Below are 22,580 nucleotides of genomic sequence, written 5' to 3'. Positions count from 1 at the left end.
ACTGACCACTGGAGATCAATCGCCTGCTTTAGGACACATTCTGAGGATTTCATAAAGGACGTCAGACACCATTTAGATCTGTCAGGCAGCAGCGCCGAAAGCAGTGACGCTTGTGCCTGATTGAAGTCCCTGTCAGAGACAGAGTCCGTGTTTGCACTGAGGAAGAAATGTGCACTCACTCCCGCCCTCCCTGGCAACTGCACCCATCACAATGACAGGAGCATGGCCAAGCAGTTATTAACAAATGGTGGTGAACTGAGAAATTTGTTCCTCATCAGGTTTGCATTACTTTTGATTGACAGTGGATGGCAGTAGGTGGATCCATAGTTGCAATTCAGTCAAATAGCTCCCTTGGTTGATTTTTATCTATAAGTAAGCCTATAATAAGTAGTAAAAATATATTTACTTGTAAAGCCACCTGTGACATCACCAGAGCATGCACTCTGCAGGAACACGCTGCCCGTGCCATGAACAGCAACTCCTGCGGCTTAACCAGAGGACTGGAGCCCGGGGTGAAGATGAAAGCCCTGAGAGCGGTGACAGCCCGCCGTTAGAGGGCTTCTTTTTAAGGCAAGTTTCACATAATGTGCCAGTATGCAATGCATGCTAGCACATTATGTTACTGCCTTGCAGTAGGATTTTTTTCGGACCCTGTTTACTACCACTTTAACAATGTATGACAGTAGGCTATTGCACTGGACAACAGCAATGGATCCACTGTCAAATATGTACAATGCAGACCTGATGGGGAACCGAATTCTGGAGTTCCCATTCAGGCTCCATCCACTGTCAGCTCAGGGTGACTTAAATAATTAGTAAGGTTGAATAAAGACACCAGTCCATCCAGGTCAGTGTGTGTGTGTACAACTGACCTTATCCCTGTACATTGCGTCTCATTAAGATGCTCCTCTATTATATTATATTTATTTAAGGTACCCATATATCGCCGTCAACTTACGCAGCACTTCACGCATACATCGCACACTCACATCAGTCCCTACCCACAAGAAGCCCACAATCCAAGGTCCCCAACTCACATTCATATACCAGGGCCAATTTTGGACAGAAGCCAATTAACCTACCAGCATGTCTTTGGAATGTGGGAGGAAACCGGAGTACCCGGAGGAAACCCACACAGACACAGGGAGAACATGCAAACGCCAGGCAGGTAGTATCATGGTTGAGATTCAAACCAGAGACCCTTTTTACTGCTAAGAGAGCGTGCTACCCACTACACCACTGTGCTGCCAAAGGGTGGCGCTCAAGAGCTGAACTTCCACTTAGTACAATCACTACGATCGTTTTTGTTGGCTGGTTCGTGACTTGCCTGCCTGGTTGCTAGGACACAGGAGGCCTTTAAAGTATTATTAAAGTAATAAGCACACAAACCCCCTCCTCCCCCATATACCAACTGTGAGTTGGTCTTAATTACCACCATGTCTAAAAACAAGTGCCCATGGGACTTAAAGGAGTCACAACAGCAAAAAAAAATAAAAAGTACCACCAGTTTGCTGATCTGTGAACCGATGTTAATTTTTTCAGAATCTGACGCAGCCATAGTGACAGATTCTAAAAGTGGCGGAAGTAAGAAAGTAAAATCCACACAGGACCCCTTTTTGAATGGATCAATATCGCACAACATAGATGTGAACTACTTTCATACAAACAATGTTTTTTTCAGATGACATGCAAATCTATGGCTTACAGATCGGATCTAATCCTTATAGAATTCACATCAGTGTGCTCCGGGACTCAAATGTGACACATAGAAAACGATTGTGTTTTGTGCGTCATTGCAGTTCCCTGCATTTATCCATGGGGGAAAAACACAGAACTGCACATAGTGTGAACGGGACATAAGGCTCGGTTCACAGTCCTATGAAGTTTGCTTTTGATCCGTTTCTGCAGCGTTTTCTTACGGTGCATTTCCTAATGCATGTTTTGCACATTCTTTGATGGGGTTTGCCTTATTTATGCTTTTTTTTTTTTTTTTTTTTTTTTTTTATTTACTGTCCCGTCCTCCAACATTTGTTGGCGGAAATTTGGACAACAACTGTCTGATGGAGCGTACGAACGGTTGGATTTTAGGCAAACAGTCCGTCATCACACAATTCCCTGCCGAAAATCAGATTGTGTGTACGAGGCTTTAAGGTTTGACCTCATATTATATGGTTTTCATAAATCTGAAGATAAAAATCTGCAGAAAATCAAATAGTGTGTATGGGGTCTAGGAGTTTCAATTTGTATACAATCGGGCAGGCCCTTGCTCTACATGGTTTTAATAAATCTGAAGACAAAAATCTGCAGTAAATCTATTAGCGTGTATGGGGTCTTAGGCTGGGATCACACTATTTACGCATGTGGCACCCAGCAGGGGTCTGTTGTGTCCCCATTCACCGCTTCAGGTCCAATTTTTGCCCAAATTTTTGGGCCGACTACGGACCTGAAATGGACCAAAAGACGCACAGAGAAGCCTGTGCAAATTTGTACCGGAGCCGCAACGGACATATGTAAACCAGCACCATAGAGAGCCAATCAAAATCCCCTTCTATTGTGAATTGGATGCAATTTGCAATAGTGTGAACCCAGCCTTAGAGATTTATCTTCACTTCCTGTCTGGATAGGTGGTCAGCAAGACAGGAAGTGAGGAGAAATCTCTTCCGGTCTGGAAATAGGTAGTCAGCAGGGCAGGAAGTGAGCAGAAATCTCTCTTCCGGTCTGGAAATAGGTTGTCAGCAGGGCAGGAAGTGAGGAGAAATCTCTTCCGGTCTGGAAATAGGTGGTCAGCAGGGCAGGAAGTGAGGAGAAATCTCTTCCGGTCTGGAAATAGGTGGTCAGCAGGGCAGCAAGTGAGGAAAAATCTATTTTTTCTGGTCTGGAAATAGGTGGTCAGCAGGGCAGGAAGTGAGCAGAAATCTCTCTCTTCTGGTCTGGGAATAGGTTTTCAGCAGGGCAGGAAGTGAGGAGAAATCTCTTCCGGTCTGGAAATAGGTTGTCAGCACGGCAGGACGTGAGCAGAAATCTCTCTTCCGGTCTGTAAATAGGTGGTCAGCAGGGCAGGAAGTGAGGAGAAATCTCTCTTCCGGTCTGTAAATAGGTGGTCAGCAGGGCAGGAAGTGAGGAGAAATCTCTCTCTTCCGGTCTGGAAATAGGTGGTCAGCAGGGCAGGAAGTGAGGAGAAATCTCTCTCTTCCGGTCTGGAAATAGGTGGTCAGCAGGGCAGGAAGTGAGGAGAAATCTCTCTCTTCCGGTCTGGAAATAGGTGGTCAGCAGGGCAGGAAGTGAGGAGAAATCTCTCTCTTCCGGTCTGGAAATAGGTGGTCAGCAGGGCAGGAAGTGAGGAGAAATCTCTCTCTTCTGGTCCGGAAATAGACAGTCAGCAGGGCAGGAAGTGAGTAGAAATCTCGCTTTTCCGGTCTTGAAGTAGGCGGTCAGTAAAGCAGGAAGTGAGGAGAAATCTCATCAACATGAGAGAACTAGTAATCTTTTTCTAAAGTACAGTGGGGGGAAGGCTAGAAGATGGTCATGCGATTGCGTATATGTTCTTACTTCCTGTCCAGAGTTGTCAACAGGACAGGAAGTGAGGGTAAGTTTCTCTAAGGAAGCGGTAGCATATTTTGTTCCAAAATGATAAAAATACGTTTTTTAGTAGAGGAACATCTTGTGAGCTGTACATGTGATACATGATGGTGGAGAACAATGATTGAGTCTCGATCCTGGGAGTTCTTCATGCACGGAGTATAACATGGAAGGAGCTGAGCACTGATCCCGGGTGAGGGATGACATGGTGGCTCTTGTCCCCCATGTACTTTATAGAAAAGTTGCCAGCACCCCCTCCCCCCCACACACACACCCCCTTCCTCGGTGTACTACCTTTCACAAGTCGCCCGTCTGCTCCTGTGTGCGGCTCTCAGACGAGGGGGCCAGGCAGGCGACACGGTCCAGCCGCGGGAGGGGAAGACGAGCTGCCATGTAGGCCCGTAGAGCACTAGAAGAGGGAGGCAGCCGTAGATGTGAGCGGAGAGAAAAGGCCAGAGGGAAGCAGGAAAGAAAAGAGGAAGCAGTACGAGCTGCACGCAGTAGATAAACAAATTGCCCTGACACAAAAGAGGGCTGTCATTTCACCGCACACATGAATGAGAGGGGAGGGGACGAATACACCCAGATCTCCCTCAACAGGTTCATGAGCGCCGAGCGCTCTGCCATAGAAACACGCCTGCTACTGCCGCTTGGCTGTGGAAGGAGCAGCTGCTGGCCGGGGCCTGCTTGTGTTGGGTGAGACTAGGCAGCCCCTGCATCCCTACACACGTGACCCTTCCCCTCACATACTGGTGAGAGTCACCTCACTACATAGGACTGCCACACTTACAGGCTCGCAGCTTGGAGTTGCCGCCTCATCCCTTTAAAACCGAACACATATTAATTACACAGGTTCTGTGGCTGATAAAGGTGGTAATTAAACTCACTTAGTACCTTATCTGCATTAAATTAGCCTCAGAACCTGTGTAATTCATATGTGTTTGGGTTTAAATTGATGAGGTGGCAACCCTATTGCAGCTTTGAGACCCATTTCCACAGAATAGGCCATGCCATTTACTTAAACACACACCAAGGAAACTCCAGAACTTTCTTCAGGCGGCGTGGAGCAAAAAGCACTTGTGAGCAGGGCCATTCATCCTGCACGTGGGGGTAACTTTTTGTCCGAAGCGCGTTAATCAATGCCAGGGACCACTAGGGTTGCCACTTTTTCTTCCAGTCAAACCCAAACACTTTAGTGGCACACAGTAATTTATTTATGTTTTAGTATACACTTCAGAATTGTAACAGACCTGGGACACCTTTGGGCACTCCAAAAAGAATAGTAATGTGATACAGAGAGTGCCCCTTCACCCTCCTGGCAAGCCCTGTTCTGAGCCTCTCTCCTGTTTTAACTGCTTGCGACCAGCCGCCGCATTTACACTGTGGCAACATTGCTCGGCTGCACGAATCGCCGCCATGTTACACCGGTAACAGATGGCCACTAGGGGGCACGTGCACGACCCCGGAGCTGATGCTAATGCCCGGCAGTCGCGATCACTGCAATCGCTCAGGGCACACTGAGAACCAGGATCTGTGTGTGTAAACACACAGTTTCCAGTTCTCTGAGGGGAGAGAAGACAGGTTGTTTGTTCATACAGAGTATTTGTATTTTGTGTCTATTTTTGCCTAAGGCCTCACAAAGCCTAGAGCAGCCTTTGACTGTAGGCAACCTGCCCACACACCAATAATATTTTTCGTATAAGGCTCCTTTAGGGAGACGGCAGGGTGCGTGGCCTAAGCCAACATACTTTTGCTAATATGTGTCCCTGGTTCCCATCACAAAAAGTTGGGAGGTATGACTTAACACCTTAGACATAATGCAGTGTGGGAGCCCTTGCACCGCTTGGAAGAAGTGTCATTTCCTTACCTTTGCGTCCTTTCACTGTCTGGTGGGTGTCTTGGTGGTTGAATAATTTACTGACCAGAACACTTTTCCATATTTTTTAATATCTAGTGTGTCTTTTTTTTTCTAGTTCCCTTTGGCCTGCTTTGCAACCAACACTCCGGAAAGGTACCTCAGACTCCAATATTACTATGTGCTTAGTAAGATGGTGTTTTTCATGCATCTACTGCCTATTTTCTGAAGTTGTCAGTTCATTTTGTAATCTAGGCTACGTAGGTAACCATTGTCACAATTATTGCACTGAAGTATATTTTGAAGATATTGCTGCCTGCCACCCTACCCTTGCTATACGATCACTAAGGATGAGCTCAGGCGTGTTCACACACTCCACGTGCAGAGCCCGCCAGGAAGTCGGCGCAGCGCTGCGCTAATCACAGGCAGCGAGACATTTCCCCCGATGCATGGCTGCAGAGATCGGGCAATGTCTCACTGCCTGTGATTAGCGCAGCGCTGTGCTGACTTCCTGGCGGGCTCTGCACATGGACCTTGCGAACATGCTTGAGCTCATCCCTAATGATCACCATTCTTCTTGTCATACTATTAGATTGTAAGCTCTTATGAGCAGGGCCCTTTTAAAGTGGTTGTAAACCCCCCCAAAAAAAAAAAAAAACGCCTGCAAGACAAAAAGGCATAGCATACAAGCTCATTATGAAATACCTTAGATCAAAGCCCCCGCAGTGCTCCCAGTACACAGTTCCAGCCAGCAACATCCCTCCCAAAGTTACTTCAATATCACGGGCTCCAGCACTGTGAGTGGCCAGAGCCACGATGACGTCACTCCCGCGCATGTGCACGGGAGCCGCTGGTAATGGCACACTAACTGAAGCAACGGCAATAACATGCCATTGCTTCAGTACACATGTGCGACACAGGGGATATCTCTTAAACTGTGCAGGTTTAGGAGATATCCAGGGTAGCTACAGGTAAGCCTTATTATAGGCTTACCTGTAGTCAAAAGTGGATTGTAAGGGTTTACAACCACTTTAACCCTCTTGTATATTATTGTATTGTAATTGTACTTTTGTAAAGCACTGAGCAAACTGTTGGCGCTATGTAAATTCTTTATAATATTATTTTAAAACGAATAATGCTGCTGCCATGTGTAAGTGTTTTGCGTGTACATCACCATGCAAAGCCTTATATTTATATAAAAAAAAAAAAAAAAAAACTTTAATAAACCTTTTTATTTATAAAAAAAAAAAAAAGAAGAGGAAGAGCCTTACTGGCAGGAAAGAAAGCTTAAAGTCCAACTCTGGGCAAAAAAAAAGGTTTTCCCATGCAGTGGGACTGTGCCCGCACTGCACAGGTTAACTGCTCGCTTTGTCCGGGGGAGAGGAGAAAGTGGTATACACAATTGGCACTCCACCATGATCCAGAGGTGGAACGGCACTGCATTGGAAAATATTTTTCTTGCCCAGTGTTGGGCTTTAAAAAAAAAAAGAATGATGCAGCCATCACAGCTAAGAATTGGTAAGCTGCAATATAATAATGGTTTGCTTTTGGCTTTAATACCCCTTTACATAAACTGGCAAGTTGGTGCCAACTCCTTTTACCCTCTGATCTGGAGATGCAACAGGAAGTTAGAGAAAATCTCCCCAAAGTGAGGGGAATTTCCATTTTAGACAGCTGTCACCAGAACATTTGTCCTAACAAGATCATTTAATCTTACTTCCTGCTCCAATAACAACTCTGAAGGTTTGGATTCCCCCTCACTTTCTATCTTGGGAACAATGGCTACTGGGACACATACTAGGGAATTAATAAAGAACGTCCAGAATCCTGTCAAGCCTCCACACAATAAATGACAGGGTTAAAGCAATATGACATGTCACAATGTTTTCATTTGAATTTAACATGAGGCAAACATTTCATACTGCAACAATACAGAATCGCACAGTGCTGATGAAAGTCATCACAATACAGCACAAGCCTGCACCTCCCAGGGGCCAGGGAGGAGCAAGAAGCATACACGGCTAAAGGGGTGCCAGAGGTGCTCTTTTCATATGACACCAGCCTCCCCATCATCCTGCTGTCCAGCTAGCATGTGGCCAATTGTCTAATGGATCAATAATTGAAGAGAAGCTCTTCATCCAGTAATAAGATACCCAACGTTCTAACAAAAGCCTGCGCCACCTTTTCAATAGGGAGCCCAGTGCCACAGGCCTCACACTGAATGGAGATCATGTACGTACAAAAGTAACAAAACAAGTTAGAAAACAAAAAAAAAAATAAAAAAAAAATACCATGAACTATTATAAAACAGATTAGTCATTATTTATACAATAAAGAATATTGGAAAGAACTTAAATTATAACCACATCTGCCCACAGGTGCACATGGCAACAGTACCATATCACATTATTTTAAGTAAAACCAGTGCACGTCATGAATAATAGGATTTTTGTACTTGCCATAAAATCTATTTCTGGAGTTTCTTGAGGGACATGAATTCAGAAACTGTTGGGTTATACTGCTGCCTACAGGAGGTTTTTGAACAATGGCAAAAAAAGTTGTGTCAAGCCAAGGTAAAACCCTTCTACTCTTAACATGCTTACGTTTTGTAGAAAAAAGTGCCAACAGATCATAGACACAAATGAGTGGGGGACCCGTTTCTCTCAAACTCCAAGAAATAATTTTTGGGGCAAGTACAAAAATCCTATTTTCTTTCTTGTTCATTGAGGAACACAGGAATTCAGAAACTGTCTGGACATCCAAAAGCAGTTCCACCGAGGGGTGGGCAACAGCAACAAAACACCAAAAGGCTCTAAAATAATCAACAAAACTCGGCACTGCCTCCAGTTCAAAGAGCAGATAGAGAGACCATATGCTCAAAGCAGACTTAAAATAAGACCTGGACGTCCACCTGGTAAAACTTCAGAGAATGTGCGAATAGAAGAACAGGCTTTGGAAATCTGGCAAACTTGACTGATGCCAAAAGCTTAAGAAACACTCACAGATCTAGTAGACTGCTCTTTGACAGGAAAGGTTGGAACCTGATTTTTATTACCATAAGCGTAACCCCTTGTCTACCAAGGTATGTTTATAAACATCCAGGTATTCAAGGGGTTAAGGCAAGCTCACAGCTATTGCCCCCTCTCCCCCAACTCCCATGGTGGTTTTTGGGCTGTCCTGTTAAACCAAGGTGCCCGAGACTGCCGTTAAAATGGTTCTAAAGGCAGGTGTTTTTTTACTTTAATGCATTCTATCCATTAAGGTAAAAAATTCTTCTGGGTGCAGCTTCACCCCCAGCCCCTTATTATACTTAGCTGAGTCCCATCTCGATACAGCGATGTGCATGGGAGCAGTGGCTCTCCCAAGTCTCTCTCCTCTCTCTGGCTGTCACAGCAGCGGGAGCTATTGGTTCCGGCTGCTGTCAATCACAGTCAATCAGCCAATGAGGAGAGAGCAGGGGTAGGGTCGAGCCACCGTGTGTGAAGGCTTGCTATTGGGGGCACTTGTCGGGGGGGCAGGACCGTTGGCGGGGGACCCAAAAAGAAGAGGGTTGACACTGCTCTGTGCAAATAACCTGCTTGTTTTTTATTTTTTTAATGATAGCCTTCACAATCACTTTAACTGCCCAGAATAAAAGATCATCCCTGGCAACAACATTGGAAACCGGAAGCAATGTGTTTTATGTCACTTCCAGGTTCACAAGTGTCATGCTCCAGCTACTGTAGCCAAGGATGCAGCTAATAGAGCATGATCTGGGCTTGATTAGCTGCAGTGCAGGGTAGCAGAGACACTGGGGTTCTAATATCAGTTCCAGCACACTTAACATCACTTTGCATGTTGCTTAAGCGTCACTGTATAGTAGGGATATGCAATTAGCGGACCTTCAGCTGTTGCAAAACTACAAGTCCCATCATGCCTTTGGATGTGATGCTTGTGGCTGTCAGAGCCTTGCTATGCCTCATGGGACTTGTAGTTCTGAAACAGCTGGAGGTCTGCTAATTGCATATCCCTGCTGTATAGTATTCACCTTCATTCCTCCCCTAGCAGCTACTACATAAAAGGTTATGTAGTGGCAGAGGAGCTGGGTCAGCACTCCTAGAAAGGAGAGGGCTATGACATGCAAGGAGGGAGGGGTGTGTACCTGGGAAATTACTCTTCTCCTAGTAGTCAAATTTTCTAGCTGGGTCTCTTTAAAGCGGAGGTCCACCCTAAAGTGGGCCTTCCGCTCATCGGAACCCTCCCCCCCTCCGGCGTCACAATTGGCACCTTTCAGGGGGGAGGGTATCAGGTATCTGCTTTCAGGTATCTGCACCCACTTCTGGGATAGCTCTCTGCGGAAAGGGGCGTAGATTACGCCCCTTTCCGCAAGTGCCCGCCCCTTTCTGCAAGTGCCCCGCTGCCTGCTGGGAAACACACAGATCCCAGAGGCAGCGGGGACCGTCCTTATTGCGCAGCACGACTCACGCATGTGCAGTAGGGAACCGGGAAATAAGCAGAAAGGCTCAATTTCCTGATTCCCATACCCAAGATGGCGGCGGCAGCACCCGAGAGACGATCTAGAGATCGGCTTCGAGTGCCGACATCGCGGGCGCGCTGGACAGGTAAGTGTCACTATTTTAAAAGTCAGCAGCTGCAGTATTTGTAGCTGCTGGCTTTTAAAAAAAAAAAAAAAAAACCCGGAGTCCCGGCGGACTCCCTCTTTAATGGTTATTAAAATCCCTTCATTCAATGGGAGTATGGTATGTGGGTGAGGCTTCGATCCAAAATGAGTAAAGTCAACCCCTTATTAAAAAATTAAACCCAATTTAGAGAGGCGCACAGAGGAGGTAATACAAGCACATTTTTGGTGTCTGCTTTTAGTCAGTACAATTAGATTATTTTGTGTACAGTACTGCTTTGTGATAGACTATATATAGTTAGTTTCTTTCAAATTGCTGCAAGTGACAGATCATCAACGAAGAACAAAGAGAACACCTGGCAAATATATTAAAAGGTGGAAAATGTTGTAAAGGCGAACTTCTGTTTAATTTTCCATTGTAATCTACTATCAAAAGTTCAGCACTGAATGCTTATGAATTTGTTTACCCCATCTAGATCATGAAATCAAGAAGATTAGTTTGAAATGCAAATGCATTTAGTGCATTGCAGAGAAAAATAAAAGCCCACCTCAAACGTATTACAACTGCATGCTAACATGCCTGCCCATAGACAAATTGATATTGATATCAGACGTCTGTTTAACAGACAAGTTGGAAATCCTTTCGCTCAGTGGCTGCAGCCACTGATAAGTGTATTCTGACAGCAGCACATCCCACTTTCAGAATACAGTGGAGTTGATTTACTGAAAATCTGATGCAGCACTGCATAGAAACCAATCAGCATCCTTTTTTTTTTTTTTTTTTTTTTGCAAAGTCTAATTAAACAAGCTGAAGCTAGAAGCCGATTGGCTACCATGCACATGTGCACCAGATTTTGCATTCTCCAGTTTTAGTAAATCAACCCCAATCCACCTCATGCAATGTAGCCTACAAATTAAAGTTAAGCAACTGATTATTCCATTTTCTGTAGTCCCTTTAAGGCAGGGAGTACAAGCATAGTTCAGAGATTGTACATTCTAGCCATATAACTGGTTTAATCACTATTGTAAAATAGCTAAGTGAAGCATAATGTATCCTATGAACAACACAGTCATACTGAAGTTAACTATAGCATTGCAGCAACAACAGAGCCATCTGCAATATAATGAAATAAAAAATAAAAATGATAAATCTATAATCAAGAAAAGAGATAACTGCAGATTTCCTGAATCTCGCGTTCAACCAAATATTGTGAACTAGATCAGGACAGCAGACATAAAATTGATCCTTCTTAACCACCCAAATGCGCAGAACAGCAGGCATGGACAGCAGCACAACAGAACCAATAAAAGTTAAAGCAGAGTTCCACCCAAAAATTGAACTTCCGCTTAAGTGTTGGTGACCCCCCCCAACATGCCACATTTGGCATGTAATTTTTTTTTGGGGGGGGGGGCTGGTACCCAGTTATTACAGGCACCCACTTCCTTCACTCATGCTGTGGTGCCGGAAGATCTCCCCCCTCCCTCCCTGCAATCTTCTGGGGCCAGTCACAGGTCCCAGAAGTTGCCCGGCCAATCACAGCGCACACCACATCTCGTGCATGGCTGTGAAGCCACAGCTGAGCGCCCACAGTTAGAATGCTGGCGCTGCAGAGAGGAGGGGAAGTGGAGTGGGGCTTTGTACGCCCGCATCGCTGGACCATGGGACAGGTGAGTGTCTTATTAAAAGTCAGCAGCTACACTTTTTGTAGCTGCTGACTTTTAACTGGGTGGAACTCTGCTTTAAGGCAGAATTCAAATGGCTGATCAGGCTCAAGAGCTGTATTAGAAGACTGCCATTAAAATCGTACTTTTCACTTTGTGCAAAAAAGCAGCTAAGACATCACCAATTCTACCCAAGAAGGGTTAATCATGGAATGCCTGCACGTTTCAATGAATGTATACACATATGCAATTGTTGCACAATCCAGCTGTGAGTCAGAAAAGAGTTTATATTCTAATGCACAATAAAAGGAGAGCAATCAGCTAAATATACAAGTCTACATACAGTATCTCACAAAAGGGAGTACACCCCTCACATTTTTGTAAATATTTTATTATACCTTTTCATGCGACAACACTGAAGAAATGACACTTTGTTACAATGTAAAGTAGAGAGTGTACAGCTTACATTCAGCAAACGTTTGAAATCAAAAGTGCTCATTTTAAAGGCCAATATGCAAGTTATTGTCCTAAAAAGGGTTTAGGAACCCGGCTCCTGCCCCAGGGGACATGTATCAATGCAAAAAAAAAAAAAGTTTTAAAAAGGGCAATTTTTTTTAGGGAGCACCGATTTTAATGCCGCTTAAAGTGAAAGAAAGGGGAATATTATTTTAAATATCGTGCCTGGGGTGTGTATATAGTATGCCTGTGAAGTGGCAGATTTCCCGTGTTTAGAACAGTCCCTGCACAAAATGACATTTCTAACGGAAAAAAAGTCAATTAAAACTGCTTGCGGTTTTAATGTAATGTCTGGTTCCGGCAACACAGATGAAAATCATTGAGAAAAATGGCATGGGTAGACCCCCCCCCCCCTGCCCATTACCAGCCCCTTTGGGTCTTGTACGGATATTAAAGGGGAACCCCGTTCCCAAATACAAAAAAAAAAAAAAGGAAAGCCGTGGGGCCCCCAGGCCCTATATACTCAGAACAGCAGTATACAGGCAGTGCAAACAAGACAGGGACTGTGTAGGTTTATTGTTAAGTAGAATCTGTTTGTAATTTTGAATTGGTACATTTTTAAAGTCTATTTAAGCTTTTTGGAAAACATAGGGAAGGGTTATCACCCCTGTAACATTTTTTTTCCCGTCTGTGCACCTCTTCAGAAGATTTTACCTCACTTTCTGTCCCAATGACTAATGTTTTTTTTTTTTTTTTTTTTTTTTTTTTTAGTAAAACAAGGATTGGGATAAAGCATCAGTGGAGAGGAGACACGTTTTTCCCATATTAACTCTTACAGGAGAGAATTTTCCTTCCTAGGGGTAGATTTCATCTCACTTCCTGTTGTCTGTTTCTGTTTGCAAGTAGGAGACGTTTGTAAGTTGGATGTTTGAAAGTAGCGGCCTGCCCTTTATGCTGTGCAGAAATGTGGGCCTAATGTGTTGGTGTTGCCACAACACTGTAAGCCCTAAAAGTGACTGTGAATTATATCAAGAATTGTAATTACATGCCATTGTTGAACAGTGTTAGAAAAATTGAGCCTTTGGTGGTGCCACAACACTATAAGTCCTCACAGTTACTCTTGTGGGCACTGGAATGGGCCCTGCTGTGAAATATATCAAGAATTGTAATTACATGCACTTGTTAAACAGGGGCTGAAAAACTGGGCCTTAGGCACTGGTGCCACAACACTGCAACACCTCACAGAAACTCTAGTTGGAGAGCAGGAATGAGTCCTGCTGCAAAGTATTGCATAACATTTTTTAATTACGTGCCCCTGTTAAACAGGGGCTGAAAAATTTGGCCTTAGCCACTGGTGGCGGCGCCCAGAAACAAAAATGTTCTTCCAAGCTATCAGCAGGATCATTGAGGAGGAAGAGGATAGTCACTCAGGATCAGCATAGGCAGTCTTGAAGAGATGTGACATTTCAAAAAAATTATTCGGTTACATCAGCTTCAGGTGCCCTTGAATGCCTACAGAGCACTGCTGGTTTCAAGGACAAAGCACAGGAAGAGGCCATGGAGGAAGAAGAAGAGGACGGGGTGGAGGAGAGAGGTGTGTCGCAGGTGTGCTACAGATGTGTAGCATTTTGGAGGTGTGGTGGCGGAACAACCTCCAACACTACTGCACCTTGTCCTGCATCATTCCCAGCTGCCAGAAGAGTGACCCAATGCGCCGTGAAAGATAGGTAACGTCCCTGTCCATGCCTGCTGGACCATGAGTCAGCAGTAATATGCACCTTACCGCTGACCGCCCTGTCCAGCAAGGCATGGACATTGCCTTCCACATGCCGGTAGAGAGCCGGAATCGCCTTCCGTGAGAATAAGTGACGTTTGGGAACCTGCCACTGAGGAACCGCCCATTGCACAAACTCACGGAAGGGGGCCGAGTCTGCCAACTGAAAAGGCAGCAGTTGAAGTGCTTGAAATTTAGCCAAGCTAGCATTCAACCGCTGGGCATGTGGATGGCTGGGAGTGAACTTCCTTCGCTCCAGCAGCTGGGGCAGGGCAATTTGCCTGGTACAATCGGACGTTGGTGTACCACTAGCAGATTGCCTGCTTGGCTGTGACACACCTAATTCTACATCTTCATTCCTCTCAGTGCAGGTTTCACAGAGGACTGAAGGTATAGTGGTGTTGGAGATCCCAGCTAATGAGGAGCAAGGAGAGGTCCGCTTTCTTCTTTGATGTGGGTCTTTAAGGTACGCTTGCCAATGAACTGCATGGCAGGTCAACATATGTCTGGTCAAGCATGTGGTGCCCAAGCGGCTGACGTTTTGGTCACGCCAGATACGCTTGAGACATATGTTGCAGTGGTGCGATCCGATGCACTCATCTCAAAAAAGGCCCACACCAAATAACTTTTGGAATAACGCGCAGAGGCAGAGCCCTGCACAGGTGGAGCTCTACGGTGCAATTCAGTCAGTGTGCTGCCCTTAAGCTGGCCCCTGGAGGGCATCCTGCCTCATTGGAGATGTGCCTCCTCCTCTCTCCTATCAGGCACCCACATGGAGCCAGTGACCTCATCATCCCCTCCCTCATCACTGGAGCAAACCTGGCAGTATGCTGCAGCTGGTGGAACATAACTGCCAGATTGCTGCCCTTCTTGGGAATCCCCTCTCTCTGGGCTCACGCTACTGCCTTCCTCTAGCTGGGTATCATCATCAGAACCTTCAAAACGCTGGGCATCCTCCTGGAGCATGTACCCAACACTGTGGTCAAACAGTTCGGGAGACTCCTCAGGAGGACATGGTGGGTCTAGGGAAGGAGTGACTGATGCCATTGAGACGAGGGAAGAGGCCGCATTGGCAGCTGCTTTGCCAGTACCCTGAGCCTGGGTGAGAGAGGATGAGGAGGATGAAGAGGGCTTGGTCATCCACTGTACCAAGTTTTTCGGCATGTTGCGGTTCAACACGTCCAGCTGCCGAACATAAGCACAAGCGTGTCCCATGGCCACGTGATGATGAGGATGCATGGCGTCCACGACCAGCACTGTTGCCTCTAGACAAAGAGCCTGCTTGCCCTCTTATTGGCTTGTGACTGTCTGCCTCTCCTTGTTGGCCTTCCAGACATACTAATAGACTGCAGGGAGATGAGAACACCAGCAATTGGGGTAGCTTTAGGTGAACACAGTACACCTACTGCAATTACTGCAGCTGCCTGCCTGTGGTATAGGACCAGAACAACACCAGCAATTGGGGTAGCTTCAGGTGTACACTGTGCAGGGGGCACAATACACTGACTGTAATTGCAATAGCTTCAAAGGAAATTAAGACACTGTCTCTCCATCTATCTCTATGAGCCGCAACACACTAGGCAAGACCACCGCCTGAGCCATAATTGGCCACAGGCAATTATGGCTCTCTTCGCTGATGGCGCTGTGATTGGCCAAGCATGTGGGTCATAGTGCATGCTTGGCCAATCATCAGCCAGCAATGCACTGCAATACCGCAGGGCATTATGGGCCATGAGCGCCACTCGAATTTGGCACGAGCGGCCCATAATATTTGGATTACACCGAACGGATGAACAGCTGGTGTTTAAGTCGAACATGGGTTCCATTCGAACACTCAGCTCATCCCTAATCCCGAATATGATAAAGTTTGACACATGAAATCATAAATGATACTATAAATAATAAATACTATTATAATAAAAAATGTATTCAATAAAGTAATCAAATCAAAAAAACTGAGATTTGCTCAGTCGCAGAATTGTCACTTTCAGTGTCTGATGACGAATTTACTCACAAATCATTATAGCTCAATTCTGCAAGGTATTCTAATTCACCATCGCTGTTTTCTAGCTGGTCAAAGCCACTTTTGACGTAAAGGCACGCTTTTTGGATGCCATGGACATTCTCAAGTTCCCAGGCAGAAAGAACTGTATATACAATATAAAACTGCAGGCAGGGCACTAGGGACAAAAGGGAGGTGAAATGATTTGATACAGTAATGCAAGGGTTCCCAACCTTTTGAAGAGCTAGGGCCACTTAAGCGACTTAGTAAACCAGTTGCGGACCACAACAACAAAGAGGGCAGATGACAGGTAACCTGTAATCTGGGCTTGCCAACACACCATCCCAGAGGGCTCTGCGGGCCACTGGCTGGGCACCCCTGCAGTAATGTAATCTTACAGGTTACAGTGTGTTATGAATTTTTCACTTTTAAAATTTTCTGCTGAGCTTCGCCTCCGTGCGTCGTGGCGCTCGCAGGGAACGGAGCCCAGGGCAATGATGAATCAGGCGGATGATCTGGCGGGGGATACAGCTGCACATGGATCCTGCAATCCCGAGTGTGGCTTGGGGTTACCACTTTTGGTAGTGAGAATTCACCCCGAGCCACACTCGGGAATACCCCCAGGAAGGTTAACGTCTAAATTAATGGTCTGGGGCTACATGAGTGCTGCCGGCACTGGGGAGCTACAGTTCACTGAGGGAAGCAGAGCATGATCCCCCTCCCTTTGAAAACTGGGCCACAGGGCAGTATTCCAACATGATAACGACCCCAAACACCTCCAAGATGACCACTGCCTTGCTAAAGAAGCTAAGGGTAAAGGTGATGGACTGACCAAGCATGTCTCCAGACCAAAACCATATTGAGCATCTGTGGGGCATTCTCAAAACGGAGGAGCGCAAGGTCTCTAACATCCACCAGCTCCATGATGTCATCATGAAAGAGTGGAAGAGGACTCCGGTGGCAACCTGTGAATCTCTGGTGAACTCCATGCCCAAGAGGGTTAAAGCAGTGCTGGAAAATAATGGTGGCCACACAAAATGTTGGCACTTTGGGCCCAATTTGGACATTTTCACTTAGGGGTGTACTCACTTTTGTTGCCAGCGGTTTAGACATTAATGGCTATGTTGAGTTATTTTGCGGGGACAGCAAATTTACACTGTTATACAAGCTGTACACTCACTAATTTACATTGTAACAAAGTGTAATTTCTTCAGTGTTGTCACATGAAGAAATATAATAAAATATTTACAAAAATGTGAGGGTGTATTAACTTTTGTAAGATACTGTAAATATATTGATCCATGTACAGAAATGGTATTAGAAATAAAGTACCATTTGCATTAACAAAGCTGTCCTTGAGCTTTAACAAAATGGCTGTGCCAAGGCAGTTTCTCAAGGTCTGAGTGGAGCATGCTGGGATAATTATGACATCTGAGTGTTACAAGTCCATTGCTGCCAATTGTCCCTGATTTGGAACAAAGTCCCTCTCTCCCCCTCATTTGTCCCTCCTTTTTGGCTGATCTATATAGTTGTATATAAATTCACTTTTTAACTTCTAAAAAGGTGATTCTCAGGGCTAAAACTTCCATCCAATTTCTAAACTGCTGCATTTGTAAATTTTAAAAGCCAGTATAAAAGGAATAGTAAAAAAAGAAAAAAAGAAAGTGATTGTAAAGCTAAGGTTTTTTTTTTAGTTTTTTTAATAACAAACGTTGTATACTTACCTCCACTGTGCAGTGTTTTGCCCCAATCCTTGACTTCTGGGATCCCCCGGCGGTGCTGGTAGCTCCTCCCTGCATCGTATAACCCCCCTAGGAGAAACGCCCTCCCGGGGGTTACCTTGCGGGCGCGCTCCCGAGTCCACGCAGAATACCAGACTCGGGCCTGACCCCCCTGGCGCCCGTGTCATTGGATTTGATTGACAGCAATGCTGCTATCAATCTATCCAATCAAGAGCAAAGAACCCCCGGGCAGAGGGGAAGAGTGCGCCTCCGGCATGAGAACTACGGGACTCAAGTGAACGGGGGGGGGGGCTGGTCAGTGACAGAAGTTTTTTCACCTTAATGCATAGGATGTATTAAGGTGAAAAAAAACACAAGGGTTTCCAACCCCTTTAAGTCATTTTTAGTGTATATTTCTGTGGCCTATGCCTACATTCTTATGCTAATGGGGTCTTGTTTCCATCTCAAAGTTGGGGGGTTTGCAAGTCTGTATAGATAACATCATAAATGGTTCTCTGTATGTCCTGGGATTTAAAAGAGACTGCATCATCTCCCTGGTATACCCTGGATAAGATCTGAGCAATGATAATACCAGTCTTCTAGAAGTCCTCTGAGAAGTAATCTGAGAGATAAAATAACTGTATTGGTTATACTTGCATAGTTCTTAGCATGAATGCACTTAAAAACAAACAATATCAGAAATTTGGTCTGTTTTAAGATACACTTGCATCATGTCACCTCTCTCAACAATCATCAATGAGCAAAAGAAAGCTTATTCCAACAACAACGAATATCCCAAAAATAAATTTATGCAGTCTATTAGAGCTAGATTAATTATAATCTGTGATGACACTGAATGCGCACTGCAACCAATATATCATGAAGGTAAGCACTGGCAAAAATCAAGAACAGGCCAGTCACAACCCACAACCGCTAAACAGCTGCCAAAAAAATCCAAAGAATTCTGGATCCTTGGATGTGTAACTGACAGTGAATCAACAGAAAAATAGAAATACGTTTACAAAGGGCAAACTACTCGAGCATCAACTGACACTGCTTTTAAAGACACATTTGGACCAATTCCCAGAAGGTTTTTTTTTTATTGTTAAGAGATCATGGGTGGATCCCAGGGTAACAGACTCCTTCGGGGAGCATCTCTGTGTTTGAGTTGTTGCCATAAAAACCTTTGTAAAGGGGAGGAGCTAGTAAGATGACCACGCCCATGTGGGGGCACCAAAAATATTTCTGCACCCAGGCGTCTGTGACCCTAGGATTGCCCCCCCAACTCTGAAGTTGTGCTCCCCCCCCATGCCATGCCCCAAACTCTGTGTGACTAATGAACCTAGAAGTGACAGGTATTAAATTACTTCTGGGTTCACAGCTGTCATTCCTTGGTTACTATAGTCAACAATCTGTGCCAACATTTTATTATCCCATTATTATATCTCTGCTTTGAGAGAATATATAATTGTATTGGGGTTTAACCACTTCCTGACCGGCTCATGTACATTTACGGCAGCAGGTTGGCACCCCTGCGCAAATCGCCGTACCTGTACGTCTGCTCCTTAAAAAAGCCATAGCAGACGCATGCAGGACCCCTAGCAAGTGGCCGGTGGGCACGATGTCCCCTGGCCACCCACAATCATGGGCACGAGAACCAGAATGGGGATTTGTGTGTGTAAACACACAAATCCCTGTTCTGACAGGAGAGGAGAGACAGATCTGCTGTTCCTAGTAATTAGGAACAGCGATATGTCTCCTCCTCCAGTCAGTACACTGCCCCCCACAGTTAGAAACACACACACCTGGGAACACATTTAACCCCTTAATCGCCCCCTAGTGTTAAAGCGGTGTTGTACTCACATTTTGAAAACCTCACCAGACTCTTCCAAAGATGCCAAATGACTTAGTGTCTCTTCCAAAGATGCCAAAATGAACCTTTTTAAAAATACGATCGGCGTAATTAACTTTTAATTTACATTTCCAAGCTGACTTCTGGGCTCTCCTCCCGTGGGAGTAGGCGTGGTTGTTGCCTTTCCCCGACTCCTCAAAGTCCCCTGGGAGGTAGCTTTCATTGTTCCCATGAATCAGCGGGGAACGCTGTACTGCCGAAATCTCGTGAGATTTCGGCGTCACGTGACACCGGTCTTTGTTCTCTTGATGTTTACTTCGCCATCACAACAGGGCGGGAACTTCCGAGGACGCCACCCGTCGTGATGGCAACCAGAATCTTTTACAGCGCTGCTCACTGCTATCAATGAGCATGCGCGAGATGGAGCGGTGGGTGCTGGGAGCACAGCGTCATTGCATCCAGAAAGGAAATGCTTGTGGGCTTCAAACGCCCACAGTGAAAATGGAAACCGCCGGACTGCATTTTTAAAAGTTATCCTCACAACTGAAATTGTCACGCCGGAGGTTAAAAAGACGCCGATCGTGACTACAAAGACACCTAAGGAATCGCCCACCAGTGACACAGGTAGAAAAAAAAAAATCGGCAGCGGAATCCCGCTTTAACTCCTGTCAATGGTCCCAAAAAAAGTGTCCGATCTGTCCACCGCAATGTCACAGTTCCACTAAAATTTGCAGATCGCCGCCACTACTAGTAAAAAAAATGAATAATAATTAAAAAAAGCCATAAATATATCCTCTATTTTGTAGATGCTATAACTTTTGCGCAAACCAATCAACATCCAGAAGAATACATATTGGCCTAAACTGATGAATCGTTTTGTTAAAAAAAAAGGGATATTATAGCAAAAAGTAATAAATATATATATAAAAAAAAATATACATACATACACATTATATATATATATATATATATATATATATATATATATATATATATATATACATACACACACACACACAAAAAAAACGCAGGGGTGATCAAATACCACCAAAAAGGGGGGGGGGTATCAATTTTCTTTGGGTACAATGTCGCACGACCGCGCAATAGTCAGTTAATGTGACATTGTGCCACATAACAAAAAATGGCCTGGTCATTAAATCGTTCTGTGGTTGAAGTGGTTAAAGTACATTTCAGCAAAATAAAATCCTGATTTTAACGTGTGTAATTAGTTGCCCTGGTGGACAAGTGGGGCAAATAAGCATCCTCCAAGCATGTTATTTTAATCAAAGCCACATCTTCTCAATTGTTTTCTTTTTTTTCTGCATTGATACATGAAAATGGGCAAGATTTTGTATGAAGATTTGCTTCATACAAAAGATTACTCCCCTACAAGGCCGCCCCCCTCAAAAAGACTTCAATGGGTTTCGTAGGCTGCACACAGGATTTGATGAGCGGCCACCTTGCATATTGAAACCAGACAGGTTCGCTAATCCTGAAACATAACCCCTGTCAGGTTTCTTTCTTTCTTGCCTGTGTCCTACTTTGTGCACAAACAACAGACAGTGAGTGGAAATTTTGTCTCAAGCCAGCCATACACCAGTAGAATTTAGGTTTGAAATTTTTCATTTAACCTTCTTATTGTTAGTAGGGTCAAACTGACATTGAATTTTCTTGTGACTGCAATTGAAAATGAAAGGAGCAAAATGCAAAATTTTTCTCAAACTAATTTTTAACAGTGAATGTTAACTAAAATTTGGAAGTATTTATAAACAACAGTCAAATGTACTAATAATTTTTTATACAAATAGTTGCATTAAAACATCTAGTAGTATATGACAAGCTCTAGAAATTCATCTCTTAAAAGAGGTCCTTCTCTGGAGACAACTAACATTTTGAATTCCCCATTCCTTTCTGTTTCAATTACAAAAGTCACTTGGACAGAGAAGAAGTGTGACTCACCCACACAGAGACAGAAATTAACAGCAGGACAAGAGTTCTAACTGTTTCCTATAGTGTCCAAATCTACTTTGTAATATTATATTTTTTGGGTTTTAAGTAAACCCTCAAGGGATACATGCGAAATTAGATCTTTTCATTAAGAAGAGGTTTAAGACTAAAATCACAAAAGCGAGTTTAAATCTTTTGCAACTGAAAGATTTAGCTACATGCTGGTAACCATCTCATTAGGCTAGAGTTACCTGGAAATACTGACACTTACTAATGATTAATTGTTAGTAGTAGCAATTAATTGTTGCGCAGATGGAACAAATGGCTCCCTATGGACTAAACTACACAAATGGCATGTAGTAGAGATCAGTCTCACATGATCAGAGAATGCTCCAATTATGTGCAAGCGATTGTTACAAGATGCTCCTGCATTCCATTGTAGTTTTACATTCTAATATTTCAATAGTCGGGCAAGCATATATACACTAGACAGAACTTTTTGTAAGTATCCAAATTAGGCCACATTGACAAAAATTTAGTATGCAAATTAAAATATTCCATATTGGAACACAAAAATTGCCACTTCAATACCAGGCACTTTTACCCCCTTCCTGCCCAAACCAATTTTCAGCTTTCAGCGCTGTCACACTTGGAATGACAATTGCGCGGTCATACTACACTGTACCCATATTATATTTTTATCATCCCCCCCCCCCCCCTCCCCAAATAGAGCTTTCTTTTTGTGGTATTTGATCATCACTGGGTTTTTTTATTTGCTAAAGAAATAAAAAAAAAAATGTAGCTAAAAAAAATAAATTTTTAATGTTCTTCGTTTGTTCTAAAATGTTGTAAATAAGTAAGTTTTCTCCTTCACTGATGGGCACTGATGAGGCGGCACTAATATGCAGCACTGATAGGCACTAATAGGTGGCACTGATTGGCATCTGTGATGGGCACTAATTGGCATCTGTTGTGGGCACCTCTGATGGGGGCTGCGCTGATAATCAGTGTGCTCATAAGCGCAGACCCCCCATCAGGAGATCCTCTGCTCTGGCCTTGTCAGCCCAAACTGAGGAAAGATGATTACCGGCACTTCCTGGTTACCGCTGTAATT

General features: G+C 44.4%; 1 protein-coding gene across 4 annotated transcripts in view; it reads right to left on the bottom strand.

Annotated features, from left to right (window-relative positions):
* Nucleotides 1-22,580, bottom strand: part of PTBP3 (polypyrimidine tract binding protein 3) — a 245,772-nt gene that overhangs the window by 130,310 nt on the left and 92,882 nt on the right. Inside the window, exon 1 of one of the 4 annotated variants that reach the window (XM_077475338.1) lies at nucleotides 3,874-4,216. The exons of 2 other annotated variants lie outside the window; for them this stretch is intronic. The gene's annotated coding sequence lies outside the window, so the exon portion shown is untranslated. Of the gene's footprint in view, nucleotides 1-3,873; nucleotides 4,217-22,580 lie in introns of those variants that run through there. One more of the 4 variants, XM_077475340.1, reaches the window with a different exon arrangement.

This window comes from Lithobates pipiens, unplaced genomic scaffold, assembly GCF_037356315.1.
Source record: "Lithobates pipiens isolate NorthernLeopardFrog02 unplaced genomic scaffold, aLitPip1_a1.2 Scaffold_13, whole genome shotgun sequence".
NCBI classification, from domain to species: domain Eukaryota; kingdom Metazoa; phylum Chordata; class Amphibia; order Anura; family Ranidae; genus Lithobates; species Lithobates pipiens.
Note: the sequence above shows the minus strand (reverse complement) of the source record. Positions and strands in the feature narration are given on the sequence as shown.